Source organism: Colius striatus, chromosome 7 (genome assembly GCF_028858725.1).
Source record: "Colius striatus isolate bColStr4 chromosome 7, bColStr4.1.hap1, whole genome shotgun sequence".
Lineage (NCBI taxonomy): Eukaryota > Metazoa > Chordata > Aves > Coliiformes > Coliidae > Colius > Colius striatus.
The window spans coordinates 13,284,024-13,303,153 of record NC_084765.1 but is presented as its reverse complement, the minus strand read 5'-3'; positions in this window follow the sequence as shown (position 1 = coordinate 13,303,153).

Sequence of the window (19,130 nt, the reverse complement as noted above, 5' to 3'; positions counted from 1 at the left end):
AGCAATCAGCTATTTACTCAGTGAAATTACAACACTAAAGAGAAGGCAGAATTTCAGTATTTCTACTGTTGAATCTACAACAGTTGGATGAAATGTGGCAATGAGCATGCCACTTGTAAAACAGAATTAAGTACTAGATCACAATCAGTCCTCCTGAAGTTACTGAGGTCAAAGGCACCTGGAGGTGAAGCATCATGTCATTGGGCCTGAATTTTACTTTCATAAAGTACCTCTGAAAAGGGTTCCTGTGATCTGCTGCTGAATTTTCATACTGCCCCACTTAAGTCAATGTGCCATCCAAATCTTAGCTTTTTTTTTTGGTTCTCCCCCACACCCCTTACAACGTGGTTTGTCTCCTTTTCTTGCTGAAATCTGCAGCTGTGACTAACAATCAGTGATCTGAGAAACACTGATGGTGTCAGTTGGCTTGTTACATAGGTAAAATGACAAGCAAGCTGAGGAATGGCATACAAAAGTCATTGCCTTCTGGAGCAGTAAGACACAAAATGTTTATTTGACACCTCTAGATGTCAATCTAAAAAAATAAGCACTAATTGCCATGCAGGACAGTGCTGTTTCCACACAGAAAACAATCTTCTGGAGAAGGTAGTGTGCTGGAGGCTGCAGAACAGCATGCATGCTGTTCCTGGTGCCAAGTACTGTGCCCAAGAGAGATGGGTAACTGTGCAAAGGCACCATCTGATTTCCTTGTTTGGAGGACAGCACCTCTGACCAATTCAGTTGTGCTGGCTTCCCTGCACTAATCTTGTTGTTACTCTAAATGGCCATCTTAGCTGCCAGAAATTTTACTAATAGTACAATGTATGCATCTGATCACTGCAAGGGAAAGATAGCCCAGTGAGCAGTAAATAAGACTCTTGGCTTCCAAAGTTACCATTGTTATGTCAGTCATCACAGGAAGGATCTACTGCACTGGAAACCGAGTTGCTTTTCTGACACCAAATGAGTGACAGAGCACAACCAAGATGAGAACTGAGGTGCTTTTTCCCTTGGACATGTTTCTCCCTCTGGCCAAGCACTGAAATGCAGCCTCAGAACATACACTTCTCACCGACTGCAGTTGGGGATGTTCAGGATTACAAGGTTTAGTGTGATGGTCTGTCTCCTCACTGGGATTTTCCTGTGGCAATTAATTGCTACCATGGCAGCCCACCAGCAGCAGCTCTCATGGGATGAAGGGTGGAGGGTGAATGGGAGAAAAATAGTAGTTGATTTATTTCTTCAATACATGCTTTATAATAGAAAATATGAGCTCCAGGTTGTGTGTCTGAGCAGTTAATGACCAGCTGGGTTAAGGGCCTTCAAATACTGCCACTGGTCATTAAGTATCCTTCCTGTCATCTACTACTGCTTAATTGTATCAAGACCTGCTACAGTGGAGGACTGCTAAATCTGTGGATTAATTGGAATCTGACCCTTAGTAGCTCTAATAATATCAAGGCCATTGCAGGTTAGCATTTGGGTTCTTGACATGACAGTCCATAACAAATTTCTCCAGAGCTGTTCTGCTTTATATTAATGCCTACTGGATGACTGACACAGTAAACCATAATTGCCCTGTAAAAATCACTATGGCCAGTTGTATTAAGAACTACTTACGGACACTTTAATTTACTTTGACACCACAGACTTTAGAAGCTTTTCTATAGTTGTATTAAAACCTACTTAGAGGTCTGGTTGCTGTTGTAGCTCATCAGCACAGGATCACTCAGTAGGAAAAAATGTTAGTTATTAGAGCTTTAAATAGTTCTCAAATAAATTACAAATTAAATGCATATTGATTATTTGGGTATATTTTTTTCATTCTTGTGGTTAATCAGCAGGATGTCTGAATAAACCCACTAATCATTTTAAATTAGATTTTAAAAATGACACATAAGCTCAAAACCTGCAAACAAGTACAAAAGCACCTGAATCTTGCATTACTTCCACAATATTCAGCTTTAATTTTACGAATGAGGTACCTCACACTTCAGATACATGACAAAGCTCCTTTTCAAGTCAGGCCACAGAGGGTTATATTTGGAAATCAGGAAATATAAATATTGTGCTATGATCTACAAACATGAAGTGGGACCTCAGCCTGCAAGATACTAAAATCAGCACGTGAAATGATATCTCTGTCACCAAGATCCCATAGTGACTAACAATGTCTTTGTAGCTACTGTATATTCACAACTAATTAGTCATAAATAACCTACAAAGTTGAAAACAGAGTAACTATCCCACCCCTAATCCACCTAGCCCACTAATCCTACCAGTCCATCAAGCCAAGTAATTTTATGTCCAATAGTGGTAACAGGAGCTGGTAGCTGACAAGAGCATTGATGCCTGATCTGCATCTTGTTTTCACGTTCCATAGCATCTACAAGCACCGTGTTGGGCTGCTAATGGGTATAGCCCTCTTCTAGTCAGTAGTATTATGGTTGATGAAGTTACTGGGAGAAAATTAGCCATTAAGTTTGCAGTCTGATCTTTCAATGAAGGGCCTTGATAAGGAGTTTTGCAACAGCCCTATGTGTTCTTTTTAATGGAAGAAAAACAGAGAATCGGTCAGTTTATGTACAACTGAATTGCCAAGTCCATCATATGAGCTGAAATAGAATGCTGAGCTTCTCTTCACAAACTTCATTCAGAAAATCTAGAGATCATCGATTATAATGACCAAATTACTCAATCACAATGAAATATCTTATTCAAACATCAGGAAATCCACACTTGATGCAAGACTTAGTTAATTCCACTATAACAGCTGCAGCTGCTGGAAAACCAAAGGGTAAACGTTGGAGAGTGAACAAGAAATCCCTCAAAACCCACACGTTAAGAAATCATGTAGGAGAAGAACCTTTCAGAAAAACCTTTAGGTACAGACTGTCTATTTTGAGGAATGTGACTGTAGAGACTAGCAAGGTCTTCTAGTTTTGATGACTATAATATGCATTGAAAGAAAGATTAGGGGATAGTCAGTGTATATGATTTTGTATTTGATCAGAGTATGCAAAATCCTTCTAAATACTGCTATTATTTTACATGACTCCAACTACAGGAGGGAAGCACTAGATATCCTAGCAGCTTTACATTATTTTAAGAGAGGGAAAAAAGGGCTTATTTCAGGGAAAAGGAGTATGAATATCTACATTGTACTATTTCATTCAGCTGCTGTAATCTGCACCAAGAGTGGCATTGCTTCACTCCTCTAATGTCTACATTTATGCATGTGTAGAGTTTACAGAAAATTAACAGCTTTTTTATCGTGTGCTGAATTGTTTCACGATCCCTTGCTGTATTTGCAATTCATAAATTACTTAAGGTTGACCACTAAAATGACAAAACAGGTTAATAAGCAGGTTAATAATTATCCGAAATGGCAGGCTCCTCCTGAGGTCAGCAGCGAAGCCTGTGACAGCGGGCGGCAGCTCAGCCGACGGTCTGTGGCGGGCTGCCCGCCGGCCGCCCCTGCCCCGCGCTCAGCACAGCGCGGGGTATCCCGTTTCTTCCCGAGGTGCCGTCCAGAGTTTCACACACTCGCAGTTCCGGTACTCCCGGACTGCCGCAGCCGCCGTAGCGGCCGCTGCTCCGGCGCTCCCCTCACCGCACCGACGGGCTGAGCGCCAGTACCCGCCCGAGCCCGCAGCGGGCTGAGGGTAGCGGTCACCGGCGGCCCACGACGCCGCTGCCGTCGGGTTCGGGCTCCTCTCCCACCGGGTAAGGGCTACCGTCGGGTACGGGCTCCCCTCCCGCTGGGTAAGGGCTGCCGTCCTGCCCGACCTCCCGCCCGGCGGGCCCGAGCCCCTGTCCCTCTGTGTGTCCTTGCCGCACCTTGTCCCCCTGGGTGTGAGCGAAGCTGGTAAAAGGAGGGAAGCAGATACATACCTTCGTCCCCTCCCTGCTGCTGAAACCCTCGTGGCATCCCCAGTCCTTCTCAAAGGGGTTCAGTGCTGGGCTTATTTTGATCTGGGAGGAAACAAGTACCAGTTAAAGCAGCTACTTCATCTCACCCACCGTGGGTGGTGGCACTGGGTGGCTGGAGTTCTGGTCAGCCTGCTGGAAGAAACTGGAGAGGGGTTGAGTTCCTGGGAAGGGATGTGAGGAGCGCAGACCACATTGTGACTCTTCTAGGGCCTTCAGAAAGACCTCAGAACAGGTATGGGAAAACTCGTTTTTTCTTCTTTGTGTGCATTAGTCACAAGGTGTGAATAGTAAAGAGAAAATTTGATGCCTTGGCTTACAACTTTAAATTTTGATCCACCCTCCATTTTTACCTGCTCCAGCCTTTGCTGGTGAGTAAATTGTCCTAAAGGCATCCACTCACCTTCAATGGAACCCAGAAACTCTTGGCAGTGCCCTTAAGGTTCCCTCACACAAGTGATTCTTGGACTCTGAGCTAATGCAAAGGCCCAAGGGTCTAAATGCTCCCAGGTGCCATGAATTTCTGATCTCATGAGACAAAGGTGGTCTAGGTAAGGAGAGGTTAGAGTTTCCCAAAAACATGATGATTGATAGTTTTTACTGTTCTTTTGGTCTTTCTTACAGTAGAAGGGGCTGAAAGACAGAGGTGAGAGCATATTCTTACATTTTCTTCATAATGTTCTCTGAAGTTTAATAGAAAAAAAACCAAAAGGAGAAGAGCTCTAGTGTAATTGAGCATCCTTGTTAGGTGTCCTACCAAAGAGGATGTTTGGAAAGTACTAAGGCTGTGATAAGGAGTGAAAGAGATTTCACTAAAACTGTCTTTTGATGATATGTGTGATTACAGCAAGTGTGAAGTTACAAACAACCCATTGTTTGGTCAATGCCATACGGTATAAAGGACAGTGAATGACCATTTGATTACTCTTTTTTTTTTTTTTCAGGTATCAGATTGCTTCTTTGAAGATCTGAGTATGCTGTGCTCCCACTCATATCACAGGAAGTGGACAGTTGGTTCAGATTTTGGCAGTAAGTGCACGGTATTTTTCCAGATACAATTTTAGGATTCATATTAGATGTTATATGTCTCAGATGATGATTCATAAAGTTACCTTCCCTGATTTAATCCCACCCAAAAAATCCTTAGACTGATCATGCTTAAAGACAGCACGTACTTCTTTTACAATGTTTTGATTTTTTTTTTTGTACTGCAAGGAGTTTGTGATTGAATTGCAAACGAAACAGATCAGACAGTGTGCAGATTCGCAGGTTGCAAAGGACTTCAATTCTGTTATTTATTCATTTTTAAGGGGATGAAATAGTGGATTTCCACAACAATAAAACCAAGCACAGAAGCAGTCTGCATTCCCGTATTCCCTAAACTTCAAAGACAATGAAGTTCTGAAATGAACCTAAAGCACTGTGAAATAATGAGAAGAAAAATCATGTTCTTTTTTCTCTTTTGAAAATGTTATTCCCACGTGAAGGATAAAAGTAAGCATTTAATAGCTTATACAGAGAAATAAAAAAGCTGCTACCTTTTCTTAGAGCTTTGTGCAAAATGTATGTCTCAGCTATATTTGGAATCTTACAGTAATCACTAAAGCATCTTAAAATTTTGATTTTTTTCTGTCTTGATATTTGCTTATCTTCTCTCACACACTTGCTTTTAATGTCTGAGCACTTAAAATTCAGGCATCATAGATCATGCTTTCCATCTCTCCTCATTTACCTCCGACAGCTTAACTTGCAATTTATTGCAAGGATTGCACCTATAAGTAAAACAGGATCAGACCTTAATTTGATCTGCTATTTATCCGTTGTGTTAATTGTAGCCACAGGGTTGTATTAAGAAAGTCAAAAAGTACCACTTGTAACTACGGAGTGGCTCTCACCTTTTAAATGGAAAAACACTCATTTTCTAGAAAAAAAATAGGAAAAAGGTGTTTATGAGCTAAATGAAGAAGGCAGAAGGGTTTCTTCTTTTCCATTTTTAATGTAATTAATAGAATATTGGCACCCAAAATGTAGCTGTCTGGGTGCAAGCTTGTTCCTATCTTGTACTAGCTGTTGGTGGAATAGATGCATAATTTCTCACACTTTTGTTTGTTTGTTTTTTTTTGAACTGCAAATGGGGTTCTTGTTAGGCTAATAGATGTTGGGATTTTTACCTCATGTTAATCAGGAATTTAATCTGCTTGTATTTCTGAATGGTGCCTTCTTGCTATGCTTGCTTTTTTTTTTTTTTTTCTCCAAATGCAAGAAAGAGACAATAATGTACAGTGTGAATGACTGAAAAATAAAATCTAAAAATTGTTAAGAGTCATTTCAGTCCTGCAACCACCACAGGACGAAACTCCTGGTACCCCATGAGGCTTTGATTGAGGAGGGGGAGGGTCTGTACCATGTCTCAGAGTGCCCACTGAAAAGAAGGCACCAAGCTTGATAATAGGAGATTTAAAAGAAAGAAAGAAAAAAATCTCATCTTAAATATCTTTCAGGACAGACTTAGTAGAATTTCAGTAACTTTATTTCTGAAATGCAGTAGTTTTAAAATAACCTAATTCTCTTAGGCATCTTTGAAAACCCTAGCCTTAAGATGCTTGATGTTTTTGGAAAATGAACAATAGACTTTTGGGACTGGCTTCAGCTTGTAATGTTTCTAGTCCCTTTCACAGAGCGCAAAATTCTGCTGCATACTGAAGTCTAGGGCTGCTTGATGACTTCAGAGAGTCAATTTAAGCCTGGTACTTTTTATATTGCAAAAACAAAAAGTTCTAGTAAATTACCAGTGTGTCAATAATGAGTTGATGCTACGCAGCACAGTGAAATGTGACAGGGTACCAGAAATGGCAACTTTCTCACTCCTGTTTTTTTTTTTTCCAAAAATGTCATTTTTGTCTGTGATTCCTTTTACAATTTCTTTAAACATACCAGCTTAATGAGTGGATATTACAACTGCTGGAGATATATTAGAATGAGAACTAGTGTTGCTCTTGCCTTCGCATCCTGTTAAACATTGGTTCCCCCTCACATTACAGCAAAGGTGAGAATGGCTTGTACCTTGACTACACCCAAGCCAGCTGCCACAGTACATCCAAGGCAGGAGGTGTGTAAAGCAGGGCCTTTGAAAATTTCCTTTCATTTGATGTATGAGCTTAAATATTATACATACAATACAAATTGGAGGAAGAATCTGTTTGATTGAGTTGTGAAAATAGTGGTTTGAACTCTTACCTTTGTCTAGTTTCCAACAGGTACTGATTGATCTCTCTCATGGCTAGGAATTGAAGCCCAGGCCACTAGTTTCCTCCATGCTAAAATCCCTACAAGTCCTGAAGTAGAATTCAGCATAATTCCTGAAGGGGAACTATTGCCATAAGACGCTGATCCTAACCAACTGAATGTTTTTGAAGTTAACTTGCTATTGCACAACATCTTTCACTCATTTCTTTTCCATCTCTTTTGGTCTCTGTGGGTTATAACAAGACTGCATGAGACAAGATATATAAAGTTATTAAAAAATATAGAATAGAGAAAGATTTGAGGATATGGGTGACAAACTATAGAAAACGATGCTGGTAATCTTGAGGTCACTTTGGCTTGCACATTTTGGTTTGTTTGCTGTGAATGCATTGGGTGCTTGAGAAAATTATGCCCTCCTTACCATGTCTTGTGCCAAACTGGTATCTTTCAAAGATCTCTGATGACTTCTTAAGGGATTTTTTTTTTCTGTGTGTGGAGCTTCTTCCTGTTTAGAAGGCAACAGAGAGCTTATTCAGTTAACTGGAAGGACATATTATCTATGTGGTGGTGCTGTTTTATGCTAGTGGCAACCACAGCAGTATATAACCAGTCTTATTTCTCCAGTAGAAAGTAAAAGGTTTCTTAAGTTAAAAAACAAGTGGAGAAGAGGGCTGCAGTTACCATGAGTTCTTCCACAATACTGGATAAAGATGTATGTATAGAATACGCAGTTCTAGCCTCCTGCTGTCAACGGACATGTTAATAACTATTTTCTCTAACACTGATTCTGTATCCCTTCCTGCTAGCCCAAAAAAGGCACTGGCATCAAGGATGTGCTATGTCTAGTACCTGGTTTTGAATCTAAGTGCTGAGAAGCCTGTCTGGCACTGTATTATACACTATGCTGTTCCATAACAGTCCACACAATGTGTATGTTGTGCTAAAGATCCTTGAAAGAGTATGTGTGAGTTTTCTTCAGGTATATTCTATTTCTGGATCCATGCTTGTGTGTTAGGACATAGAACAGTGCTGTACTGTACAATACCATGTTTTCTGCATGAGAATATAGGGCTACTGTTGCTACTCTGCATATGACTGAGCTGATTCCTTGATTAGATATTGGAAGGGGATTTTTGACAGGGGTATAATAGCAGAAATGGGAAGAATGCTTGCCTTTTGGAGACTTTAAGGGGACTTAACTGAACTTCATCTGTCTTTTTGGACCTTGTTCTGTCTGTGCATTCATCTAAAAAAAAAACCCCTCTCTTTTGTGATGTCCTCTATTCTGAGTCAGTCAGTGTGGTGCAAAGGAGTCTGCAGTTGCCCCTATATAGAATTTATAGTCGCATTGACATGCAATTATAGAGCACTAATGAATTAAATGATGATAGAGAGATGTGTCTGCAAAGAGAAGGCTGACAAAAATTAATGGTTATTCCTTAACTCTGCTCACCTTGTCTGTTCCCCTCTCTGGTTTGCTGAATGGTTCTGTGTGAACTGGTGTTTTTAATGCTTACAGCCCAAAGGTGTTTTTCTGTTTTTTAACTTTTTTTTTTTTTTCCCCTTTAAGGAAGAAAATTGGTTCCTTATGTTCCATACATTAAGTTTCCTTAATGTTTTTTCAACATGCATAGAATTACATATCTCTAGAGAGAATGAAATACCACATTGTAATACCGCACCCAATCACTTGCATCTCCTCTCTATGGCTAAACCTTCAAAAAATCATAACTTTGCATTAATTGCATAAATTACATTAAAATCATATATTTAAAAGCACTGGTTTTCCATGCTTAATACAAAGTAAAAATATAATGAAATAACCGGGCATAAAAATAAGTGATGTCAGTTTTTGGTGGATAAATACAGTTCTGGAGAATAAAAATGTACCTTTGTCTTGAATCTGCTACCTACAAAGTGTCAGAGTAGGGGAGAGATGTGATGTGAGGACTAATTTTAACAGTGCCATCCCGTGTATGGCTACGGAACTACACTGTAGGTTATAGGTCGTGAACTGGCACTCCCGAGAGTCAAAAAGATGACATCAAATTTGATAGTTGAAGCAGACATTATGAGGATAGTAAATGGTACCCAATATTATTCCTAGGTCATCACTCTGTGCTGTAAGCTTGAAGCATAATACTGTGTGTGGATATATGAATATTTGGAAACCAACAAGGAAGAATGTCACATTTCTGAACTATATTTATTTACTTTTTATTTGATTTGCATTGTTAAAGCAAAATGTCTTTTCTAAGTGCTGGTTGTGGAGCAGACTACGTAAATCAACCATTTTTCCTCAGTTGCTCTGGCATGGAAGCAACATGGTATGTCATACAGTTTGCTCTGTCTGTGACAAGCTGCTCCTGAGAAAGCAGGGATGTGGAGCTTCTCTTCAGCTGCATCTCTGAGATGAGGTGCTCAGTATATTAAAATAATCCCGCTGTGCTTTGTGGCTCGCAGCCACCAATTCCCAACTCTGCTCTGAATAAGTCAGTTACACTGTTATTGCACCTTCCCACTGTCTTTTTCATACTGTTTTTTCCATTCTCATTTAAAGAAATTTCTTTTTAAACTTTCCTCATGCTCCCTCTCTGTCCCTGATAACCTCTCATGTCCTGCATATATCTCTTGCTGTCAGTCCTGAGCTCCATAGTCTCATTCCTCTTCTCTCTTACCCCTCCAGAACTTTGATTTTTCTTCTGTATATTCTCTTTTCCCCTCTCCTCATCCCTTCCTTCTCTTACTTCCTCTTTCCATTTTCACTTTTCATGGGTTGTGTCAAGTCAGCTAATAGGGAGTGTACATGGAATATTTGAGAAAACCAGCGTAAGGTAAGGTAAAGAAGTTTCTAGATGACTGTTTGCAAAGGGACTTGTGTTTCCACACAACAGGGGAAAATTGGGAGGGGGAAACAAAGAAGAAGAAAAAAAAGATGGAGGGAGTAAAGTAAAAGTATTGAGAACTGTGTTCCGGTGAGCTCCTGTTCATTTTGAATCCTATCAGCAGGAGACCTTGCTACAATAACAAGAAGTCATTAGCTGCCTTGTTTTATATCCGTTGAATATGACAGAATTTTTATAGGAGAATCTGTTGTGACTTCTCCCCCCTCTCCCCTTGCCACAAAACAATTTGGAGAAGAAACGGGATACCAAATACTAGGAAGCCATTAAAAAAGTCATTTTTTGCTCTTTTCATCAGCTTTCTCGCTGTCGTCTTGCCAGCATGTGCAGTAAGTTCCTGTCCCTGAGAGTTTGCACCAAAACCACAGTTTAAACCAGACTGTACATAATGGGCGCCTCTGTTAGTTCCCGCCAACTGAAGCTCCCAGCAGTAGATGGAAAATTAGACATACACCACTACACAATAAATCTTATTGTAATTCACCCAGCTAGCATCACCGCGAACAGGCCTTGAAAAATGTGTCGTGTGTGCTTGAAATCATACTTGTGCTCCTGCCATTAAAGAATGAAAAAAACCCCACTCATAAAAAATAAAAAAAGTTTCATTTACTTTTTTGTTATAAAATACTTTTTACTGGTGCCAGCTGGAAGGAAAATGACCCAGTTAGATCTTAAAATTATGATGTAGCTTTAAGTGCTATGTTTAGATTAACTGCCAAAATGTTAGTATAAAGTGGTAGGTGTTTGTGCTGCAGATAATAACTAATGTACTGTTGGTCAAGATAGGCCACTGTTCTGTTATTATTGTATGGATCTTATGACTAAACATTAGAGCAAGCCTAGTGGAACAACAATATTTTACTGTGCCTGGAATTCTAGCTTGTCAGAACTTAATTGGGGTGCCAAAAATCTAATGAATCAGATGGGGAAGATATCTTTTTTTTTTCCCTTTTTTTTTATCCCTGTGTGCTGATATTTCTGATTTGTATTCTTTTCTGCAAAGTGAACCATATTTATCTTATGCATTTCCTGGCAAGTATTGTCTCAAATATCATCAGAGTCCTCTGTCAAATTATTATGGTCTTCTAAAGACAGTGAAACTGATTTTGTGGTGGTTTTTTTTTTTCTTTCCCCTATGCTTGTGAGACTGGGTTAAATATGTTGTATATTTTAAAAGACCTGGCTTACAAGGAAAAAATCAAGGTTAAAAGCACTTCAGAACTCAAGTTGTGCTGATGTGTATGACCTTTGGGCCCAGAATTAGCTATTTTTACTCTGTTGATATAAAACATTAACCTCAGTCAAATGCTTCTTGCAAGAAATGAAAACAAAACTGTGATGTTTAAATACACAATCTAGATGTACCTACACCAGTCACCATGAAAAAGTCAACATTTGCTAACAGACACCACATGGTGGATTCTGTGGTACTGCAGCTATTTCTTTGAATAGGAGGAGAACTACCTGTGAGAGAGGAAACATCTGAAATAGCTTGAATATATATGCGCTCCTAATCAGTCTCCTGTTGTTGTCAGTCCACGCTCTCAATTTTCCCAGCTCCCTTCTCTCCTGTGTTCTGTTGTATCCTATACAATAATCAGGACTAGGTATTTTTCAGTCATTTTAGGTATCTACCTTCTTGCCCTCTGCTCTTGATGTCTGTTTTATTGACGTGTAGAATGATTTAGTAAATTATACTAGGTGTAATAATGACCATTGCATTGAACTGGATGGTTTTCTTTGTTTAAATGAGGGAGGGATTAGATCGAATCAAAATAAGAAATACTTGTACATGTTTCTTCGTCTAATTTTGTCAGAACTGAGCTCATCTCAATGTTTCACTTGGTCTTGCTTTTCATAGCTGTTAGTACTTCTAAATACATCTGGGTACTATTTTCTGAAGAGTTGAGAATACCCACAACTCTTGACTAGTGTCAGGCTAATGGATGGAAATGCAATCTTCACCTTACTCAGAGAAATAGCAGGTTTCCAGGGCACATGTAATAGAAATGCTGACTAGCAACTTGCTGAAAATCGCTGTGTCTTCCAAAGCTTTGTCTTGGTCACTATTTGATAGGAAAGGATATTGCCAACAACATAACCAGGATAAATTTTGTATTCAGAATATATCCTAAACTTGCTTTGTTCCTCCAAAAATAACCTTAAAATCATTTTTCTGTTTGTGTGTAAAATCCAGTATGACAGTTCTGCAGTTAAGGTATACAATTGAGTGAGGTGATTGATGGGTTAATATGTATGCTTTACTTCAAATAAAGTTAATAAGATACTTGTTTTAATGTTTGTGGTTTCAGGAATGGATAGGGAATAGCTGGCAATGTTTCAAATAGAGGAAGCAATGTACTTCAAATAATGCTATTACATTGATTTTTCTACAGTTATGTTTTTCTTAACATTCAGAATGACCAAAATTTTATGCAAAATCCTCTGACTGCCAAATTAAAAGAACAGCAGAACTCTTCCAAGACTCATATTACTGTATATTTGGAAGAAGGGTGTCTGAATACAGCATGGCATAAAATGGATATAAGTAAAAATACAGATTAAAACTCTTCCTCATCTGTGTTCATATTCAGGATATCTGTCCTGTGGACTACTTTGAAATGTTAATGATTTTAGACTATGTTTTCAGTTGTCTGAATTGGGAATGCTGTTTTGAATTCACTAGGACCTATAGTCTTTATTTGATCTACTGAATAGTTTTTAGCTGGTCTACTATAGTTTTCCTGATCTACTGAACCTAATGCTAAATACACTTCAAGTTGTATTGCAAGTTCTCCTGCTTAAATTTTCAGAATGAGAATTTAACATCTTTGTCTTTACTGTACCAAGAAGTTATTAGTGGATTGCTTTGGAAAGTGAACACTGTTTATTTTAATTCGCTACTCCAATTAGAGTGTTCAATAAGAAAATACTTTTAATTAAAATATGGGTGCTAAAAATAAGACATTACTATTTTTTCAGACTAAGATATTTAAAATAACATCTTGGAAATATAGAATTTTATATTACTTTGCCTTAAAGGTGTGGCAGAAGTGTTTGTATACACATACAGGAATGAGCAACAGGGATATTACCACCCAACTGGCACAGGGGACTGAATGGTTAGAGTAAAATGGTGTAAGGATGTTGAAGCTTTTTCCCTGCAGAGGTTCATTGCAGAAGAGGACCTGATGAATGAGACCGACACAGGACTTTCAAATACACTTCTGTACTACTTCCAGATATATGATAGAATGCAAATCCCAGTCTAACAAGTTGTGATAGAAGGGATATAGTCTGAAAATTAACCTTTTTATTTTAAGGTTTGCAGCTGAAAATAAGGTTGCTGTCCTGATTCCCAAACTGGCAAGCCTTGTATCCTCCTTATTTCTAATGGCATCTCAAAAGTGGGTCTGAATCAATGCTAGCATACTTCTATCACTATGCTGGATTTTTAGGTATGTGGTTTGAGTGAACAATGCAGCTTTTATTCAGTTTTACCTGAGGCTTAACTTTTAATTGAAAGACGGAGAATTTTTTTTCTCTGTGTGTGTATGTGTTTATAATTGCTGTGTAGGAACGGTAAGAAGAAACCTCAGCAATCAAAGTTCAATGCTGTTTGGTATTTACTTGTTTTTTCTTAGTGATGTGATCATTTTTGAGGAACTGAAAAGATTAGATTTTGGGGTTCTTTTGTTGGATATGTTTGGGAACTTTTTGATACATGTAAGTAGTAATATCTGTATTTTATTTATCTGACAATTGTTCTAGTTCGATATTGTATTTTTTTTTTTCTAAGAGCTGTAGAAGTTACCAGGTCAAAATAGTGACTATTAATAGCTCTAGGTTTGTTGAGATGGGAATGGCATCCAGTCCTGCAAAGGAACAGCTGAGTATTTGGAAGTTTGCAGCACATACTTATTTTTCTTAGTGAATGTGTTGTATACAAAAGGAAGGATGTGGGATTTTATGAGAATTATATGAGTACAGGTACCTCTGGTAAGAGTATGCTCTGGTAAATGCCATGTATTCTGCAAAACTTCTCTGTAGATAACACACAATATTTCCATTAACTGTAGCAGTCTTAGAATCTGTACCATAAATTACAACACTGTGAATTCATCCCATGTTCAGAGCATGTAGGATGAGGGGTGGGGGGAAAGTAATCATTAAGGAAGAGCTGTGTGGAGTGATACCTACAGAAAGCTACAGCTGTAACTGCACTTCTTGATAGTTTAGGGACAGAACATGTAGTTATATTCTACTGAGAGTGAAGCTACTTCCTAATTACATCAGAGTTTGTCTTCATTTCTAGGCAGCAAAGCAGTCAAAGCCAAAACATTCTGTCTAAAATATCTTCAGCTTTAGGATTATGTAAAATCCAAACTTGGTTTATATCTGAAATGCCTCCAGATCTGGTGTAGAGTTGAATCAATTTCTATCTCTTATGTTGAGCTTGGTAATATGTAAATCATAATGATAATATACCTCAATGGCTGACATGCTTGCTATCTTCAAATAGTCTCTCTAATCTCCCTAGGATAATTAATTAATGTTTTGGATAGCCAGTGATTCTATCTTAGGTGTCTTTACTGAAAGTTGGATTTGACTATGCACTGCTGATGGATGATGAATAAAGGGATATTGTGATCACAGTGCCCTGCGTTACTGATGAGGGCACAGCTTGGTTTTGTACTGAAGAAGCTGCCTGTTGCCTGACTACTCCAACTACTGGGCTGTTGAAACTTCACAGCAGAAATCATACACCTTACACAACAGTATTGCTGCCAGAATTGAACATTTTAATCGTTCTTTTACAAGCCTAAGGCTTGCTTTGAATCTTCTGCACTACATACTTTACTTAGAGATACATACAGGGTATTCTGTTGGATTCTACCATTATTTTCAGTTTTAGGTGGTGCATGTTGTCATGAGTTGCATGCTGTGCTGATTAAGCTGCATACTTCACTAATCAAGCTACAAAGTTAAGTAGGTGAAATTTAATACACTCTAGTAATCAAGGTGCATTCTTTGTTGAGCAAGCTGAATATTTTAAATGTAAAGGTGTTTTATGTAGTCCGTTAACTAGCTTGGAAGACTCTTACTACCTACATACATGGCTAGCAAAAAGCTACCAGCAGCTATTCCATTACTGACAATGGAAGGAATGTGAGCCTTCGCTTTGATACTTGTTCCAGTAGAGCTTAGGGAAGAAGTAATCAAAATTAGCCCTAGTGAGCAAATGACATTATTTCCCTTTAAGTCTTATTGGATTACAATGGAACACATTCTTACCATAGCAGTTCCTACCAATAGCAAGGGTGTGTATGACTTTTGCACCTCAGTTTGGTTCGCAGGTTTCTAATAGCAAGTAACTTATCTTTAAAGCTCTTTCATGATGATCATTGTCCTCGTTCAGATCATCTTAATTAGTTTAAATTTAAAACACTTTCTTTAGTGCATCTCAGTTATGTCTCTAAACTAATTGTCCAAATTAGAAGAATATCAGTTTTGTCTCTTCCTCTCTTACCAATAACAAGACATGGGAAAATATATGAAGCCATGGAGGAAGAACATTTGTTACAGTTTGTTAGCAACATTATTAAGCACTAGGACTATACAAGTTACATGCAGTCAACAAGAAACAATGCATTCTAACTAGCCTGGAGAATAACAGTGAATGGTGCGATTAAGGAGATGAAGTTTTTTGTTTGTTTGTTTGTTTGTTTTTTAAAGGCAAAGTGAAGGATACAGATAAGAAGTGGAACTGAAGATGTATCGTGGTTTTGCCCAGCTAGCACAGAAGCATCCCGACAGTCTCTCGCTTGGTGTCTCCCATCCACCTCCACATTCGTTAGGATGGCAGAGGCCCCAGCGAAATGGGAGTAAAAAAAATAAGCAAGGTTGTTGTGGATTGAGACAAGGGCAGGGAGGGCTCACTGCCAATTACGGCTCTGGGCAAAACAGACTCCAGTACTCGACTTAGAGAGAAAAGTAGGAAAGTTTATTCTACTACCTACAAAAAACAGAACAGATCAAAACACAAAAAAGAAGCAGGATGATGAGAAAATTACAAACAGCACTTTAAGATCTCCTTCTCCCATCCCTCCTTTCATCCTGGACCCAGCTCACTGCTCCTTATATCTCTACCTCCTCCCCCTTCAATGGCTCAGAGGGGCAGGGAATGGGGGATGTGATCAGTCTCTCACACATGGGCTTTGCCACTTCTCTCTTCTTGTATGAGGATGACTCCTGGCATTCTTCCCCTGCTCCAACACGGGGTCCCTCCCCCGTGACACAGTCCTTAACAAACCTCTCTAGTGTGGGTTCTTCCCATCAGCTGCAGCTTCTGCCGATACAGAGTCCCTCACATGGGGTGGAGTCCTTGATGAATATCTCTGGTGTGGATTCTTCCCCACAGTTGCAGTTTCTGCAGATACAGGGTCCCACCCATGGGACAGGGCCTCTTCTGGACATAATTTTAATTAACTTCTTTGACATGGGTTCCTCCTGACAGTTACAGCTTCTGTGAATATGGGATCTCTCACATGGGACATGGCCTCCTCTGGCCATAGCCACTGCCTCTGGCACAGGGTCTTTAATGAAGTGAGTCAGTGCCCCTGATGCAGGGTCTTTAATGAAATGCAAACAAATCTCTGCTTCACCAGTCCTCTCCACAGAATGCAGGGGAGTCTCTGCTCCAGCACACCTCCTCCTCTCTTCCCTTACTGATATTTGAGTCTGCATGGTTGCTTCTCTCTCTCTTTCCACTCTTTGCACCACTACTAGTCAGAAAAGAAGAAGGGACAGAAGAAAAAAGACACAGGAAGAACCCTCCTCTTCTGACTGCTTCTTAAAAAGTGATCATGGAGGTGTCTAATTGGCTCAGCCCCAGAAGTGGGTCTGACTCAGAGCTGGATAGAGTTTTGAGCAACTTCTTACAGAAGCCATCTTTACAGCCCCTTCCCCTTGCTAAAAACTCAAGTAATTACACAAATTTCTACTCTGCATTCTCATATGATAATAAGGGCCAGTAGATACTCTGTGTTGCAAGTTCACATGTTCTAGTCTTAGTGGTCTTCTGACTCTATCTAGGGATAAATTCTTTCTCTGTTTCCAAGATGCTGATGGACTTGTTTGCATGTATTGCAGGAAAGAATTGATTACTTTGGTCTGAGTTAAGCCTCCTTGTTCCATTTTGCTTGTTTACTTCTGTGGATTTTAACAAAGGGACACTTGTAGTTAATAGTATGCAGTGGCATCCTTCACTGAGGAAAAATTTCAGACTGTGTGTTTCAGCAGCTTAAATAATGGCATAAGAGGAATATTGGCTGTTTGAAAAAATGCCTGTGATTACTCACCTTGTTTCCATATGAACGGCTGCAAAGTAAAATCCCCAGTCAAGAAAGGCTTTCTGAGCTTAAAAAAAGAAAATGTGTGAAAACAGACATTCTTGCAGGTAACTTCAATGTTGAGTGCTATTAGAAAGCAAGCAGTTGTATAGAAAAGTTGGAGTTCTAGTTTCAATTGTTTGGAAGTATCTGGTGCTTTGTTGGGTCTGCATGATGTGCAACCCACTCAGCTCAGCTTCAATTTAGCAGCTTGTTTTGTGTCATTATGTTTATGCCTATTCGTTTTTGACTTAATTTTATCTTAAGGCCATCAGAAACTGCAAGTCAGTGACTGTTTTTTTCCTATTACTCATTGTGGAGCAATAAGAACTGTCTCAAGGGACATAGCATTGTCATACTCTTTGACTCAGAGTAATTACTGAATGCTATCTTCTTGTCATATTTAATCTTTATCCTTTCATTGGGATACACATAGGGACAGATGAGGGACGTGATTGTAAGGACAGTGTAAGTGCGGCTTCTTAATACTTAGTTAATATCTGCTGACAAGCTGCTGACTTTCCAAGCTATCAACATAACGCTTTCCACACGCTCAAAACATTGCAGTTCATTTGTCAACTGTATTATTGAGATGTCCTCTAGCTTTACAGTAAATCAATAAAATACTGAATTACACTTAGCAAAACAACCAAGTGCCATAAAATATTAAAACTAAATTAGACTTCTCAACAATAATAGACTATAGTGCAATGAAATGACTGTGATGTGTTGTTCTGTGAGTTGGGGTTTTTTGCTTTGTTTTGTTCACCACTTGATTTGCCCAAATTAGGGTTCCATGTTAGTCAGAAATAATCAGTTCTATGACAACACTAGAATTTTCAGCAGTGAATGATACAGAATGTAACTTGCTGCCAGCTCTATAGAGCAAACTTTTTGTTGAATCTGTATAGCACAGATGTACATGGTGTAGACAATAGAGAACTGATCTAAAACTGAATTCTTGAATGTTCAACAGGTATTAGTAAAAGTGACAAGTTGCATAAGATAACCAGGCACGGATTTAGCTTTCTGTTTCTCTTTTAGGCTTTCCAAGTGGGAATTTCTATTGTGTGAATTATTTTTTAAAGGACCAAATGCCTATAGAAATTTTGTTTGAAAGTTGTTGGAAGTAAAGTTAGATGCTTGCCAAATTTAAACTGAAAAGGATGAAATCGTCCATTGTATACCACACAGTGTCAGTGTAAAGCCTTAAAGAGTAAGTACATTTCACAAGATGTAAATTCTTGTAAATTCTTGTAAATTCTTGCATACTCAGTAGTATGCAAGTTGATTACGGCTCAACATTTACATAGGCTCTTTAATTAAGAGTAAAGGTCAATAGGTTAAATAAGTAACTTAATCAGAAAATTATGCAGAAGTGCCACAAATCAAACACATTATTCAACTCTTGAGATCAATATGGTATGCAAATCGATCAGTAAAGTATATAGTGTATGACTTAAAGTACTGAAACATACAGCATGACATTGCAAACACAATAGTTCCAGGTAATCCTGAGCATTGTATAAAACTATGAGCAAAGTTGGTGTTTGGATGGGTGAGTAAAGGAGAGGTTTCAAAGCCTGCAGGCGGTTGTATAGTCGCTAAGGTTGCATAAGGGCCAGGGGAAAGCAACAAGACTTATTTAGCTGGTAAATTA